The sequence below is a fragment of the Myotis davidii genome, unplaced genomic scaffold (assembly GCF_000327345.1).
Source record: "Myotis davidii unplaced genomic scaffold, ASM32734v1 scaffold115, whole genome shotgun sequence".
NCBI lineage: Eukaryota > Metazoa > Chordata > Mammalia > Chiroptera > Vespertilionidae > Myotis > Myotis davidii.
In genome coordinates, this window is record NW_006291010.1 from 3678678 (window position 1) to 3681547 (window position 2870).

At 44.8% G+C, this 2870-nt stretch overlaps 1 protein-coding gene and 1 pseudogene across 1 annotated transcript in view; both read right to left on the reverse strand.

The window, feature by feature from the left end:
• Window positions 1-1739: 1739 nt before the first annotated feature.
• Window positions 1740-2649, reverse strand: LOC107183131 (annotated as a pseudogene).
• Window positions 2650-2668: 19 nt separating this feature from the next.
• The window catches only part of TNFSF10 (tumor necrosis factor superfamily member 10), a 12161-nt gene continuing 11959 nt past the window's right edge, over window positions 2669-2870 (reverse strand). Inside the window, exon 6 of the mRNA XM_006764115.2 lies at window positions 2669-2771. The gene's annotated coding sequence lies outside the window, so the exon portion shown is untranslated. The remainder of the gene's footprint in view (window positions 2772-2870) is intronic.

A 2870-nucleotide genomic window follows, 5' to 3' on the forward strand; every position in this document is an offset into this window, starting at 1 on the left:
CGTCCACACACTCCCCTATCACTTCCTTGCGCTCTCACACTCTCTCCCTCCCTACCTTCCTGCTGGTTGCTATTTTCTCTCTTGAATCAAATTCTTAAGGCACAAAGGAACCTTGCTTTTTAAGGCAGTCTGTGAGGGATCTCTTTTTAAAACAAAGACCCTTTAGCAAGCTCTCAAATTTATGTTTCATAGACTTGGGGGCTTTGTACATCGATTTTTCTCAAAATAGGAAGTGCTTCAACCCCGTTTTCTACTTATGTGTCCATTTTAACTAGTCATTTCCAGTTTTGACATAGCTATGAGTTTGTAGGGGATTTTAAGAATAAATAGGGATTGGAAATGCAAAGTGGGTGTTACTGTCTGAGACACAAAGAGGCTACAACATAACTACTAAAATTACCTCTGCCTCCTACACCTCAGCCTCTGTGGTGGAACTCCTAAGAACTCAATGAGGTCACATACTTGATCCAAGGCCTTCTGTCTGAAGTCCTGGTTACTTATGGCCCACCCCCCTTCACTTTTGCTTTATCCAAATAGAGAATTTAAAGTCATTTATTCAAATGGCTTTGAGGAATATAAGGGAACCTCGCCACCTGGTGGAAGCTCAAGGTATGTGTAAGGATTGCCTTCCATTATGCTACTCAAGCCTCCCAAGGCACCTCTCAAACTGCTGAGCTAGCCTCTCCTCAAGGGTCATTGTCTTAAAAAACTCCTTACTCTGCCCAGATCTATCCTAATAAAACTGAACGAGTAGTGTTTTCCTCTATTCTTCATGGGGCAGAATCCAATAACAATGGGCCAGAACTCCTCAGATCTTATTTAATTTTCAAAAAGATCCAATATTCAGTACTCATGCCCTTTAGGAAAGAATTAATAGCTGGCCATAAAATTGTCATTCTCAGGTATCCACTTTATAGTTGCCACCTGTATCTTGAACTTCATCTCTAAAGCAGAGAATGGAGCACGTAGGCATCCCTATTTTTAAACAAATTATGCAATTGAAACGTTGCATGTGAATTGTATTTTTGAGTTTCTAACCATAATGGTGACCTGATACATTGTTTCCTCAGGGTCTTAATTTATAAATCAGACATTTAGTTTTCTCAACTTTAGAGACTCTATTCGTGATTTTCAACTGCCTGCCGGTGGATATGTACCCAGTTAGCTGTAACAGAATCACTTGGGGACATTACAACACCAACACAAAAGGATTCCTGGGCCCCTCTCCAAAGATTCTGATTCAGTAGGTCTGTGGAGAAGCCCAGGCATCAGCATTTCTTTTTTAAAAAATTCTTTATTGTTGAAAGTTTTACATATTTTCCCCCCATTGACCTCTCCCCACACATTCCTACTCCCCAGCACATACCCTCGTCCTCCTACTGTCTGTGTCCATTGGTCATGCTTTGGTTGATCTCTTACTACCCACCAAAAAAAAATTAGGTTCAGCCATTGAAAGAGCATCTGGAGATACTCCAGTTGCATGAGGTAGATTCTCAATGAGTAGGAATGAGTGGTGTTCAGATTGATAATCTGTGCCGGTGCTGGGTCTGAGGCCACTCAGCAAATGTCCCAGGGTCTAGTTGCCACCTGTTAAGTGCTCACAAACCTTTGTGGTCAGGTAGGATTTCAGGGAGTCATCAGGGTGAGGTCAGCAGAGTTCTTTAGGCCCAAACAGACCAAGATTTGGCTCTGTGAAGGGCTCTGCGCTGCTCAGGCATGAGAGAGAAAAATGTCCCTTGTCCTAGAGCCACACAACTTAGTCTGTCCCAGATGCTACCTGGAGCCAGATCGCAGCAGAGTGGGGTCAACATTCAGGGCTCCATCAAATCTCAGGGAAGAAATGGTGGAAAACACAATTTGACTGATGAACCTATTCCGGTTAGTATAGATAGGGTGCTCAATCTCAAGGTTTCTATGATAGATGTCGTAGATGGCCTTGCTATCAACCATGAAGGCACAATCAGAGCCCTAGGTGGTGTGGGTGGTGAGGATGGAGTTGTAGGGCTCAACTATAGCTGTGGAAACTGGTGTGGCTGGGTAGATGGAGAACTCTAGCTTGAACTTCTTGCCATAATTGACAGAAAAATGTTCCATCAGCAGGGAGATGAACCCAGAACCAGTTCCCCCACCCAAGGTGTGGAAAACCAATAAGCCCTGAAGACCTGTGCACTGGTTAGTTTCTGAATTCGGTCCAAGATGAGGTTGATGGTTTCCTTACCAATGGTGTAGCATCCATTGGCATAGGTATTGGCAGCATCTTCCTTGCCTGTGATGAGCTGCTCAGATTGGAAGAGCTGGCAATAAGTACCAGTGCAAACTTCATCAATGACTGTGGGTTCTAGGTCTACAAACACTGACCTGGGCACATGCTTGCCAGCGCCTCGCACTGAAGAAGGTGTTGAAGAAGTCATCGCTTCCCACTCCCCAGTGTCATGTCGCTTGGCATCTGGTCATCTGGCTGGATGTCATGTTCCAGGTGGTAGAGCTCCCAGCAGGCATTGCCGATCTGGACACTAGCTTGGCCAACGTGGATGGAAATACACTCATGCAGGGTTGCTACTTTGCAGCTGTCTCGGTTGTGGGTTCGATCCCTGACCCTGGATGGGGTGCATGTGAGAGGCAACCAATCCATGTGTCTCCCTCACATTGATGTTTCTCTCTCTGTCTGTCTCCCTCTCCCACACTCTCTTTAAAAAATCAATGGAAAAATATCCTCAGGTGAGGATAATGTGTTTCCCTGGCTGGATGGCTTGGTTGGTTAGAGCATCTTCTAGCTTATCAGAAAGGTTGCAGGTTCAATTCCCGGTCAGGGGAAATACTAGGTTTTGGGTTTGATCCCTGGTCTGGGTGTGTGACAAAGCAATTGATAT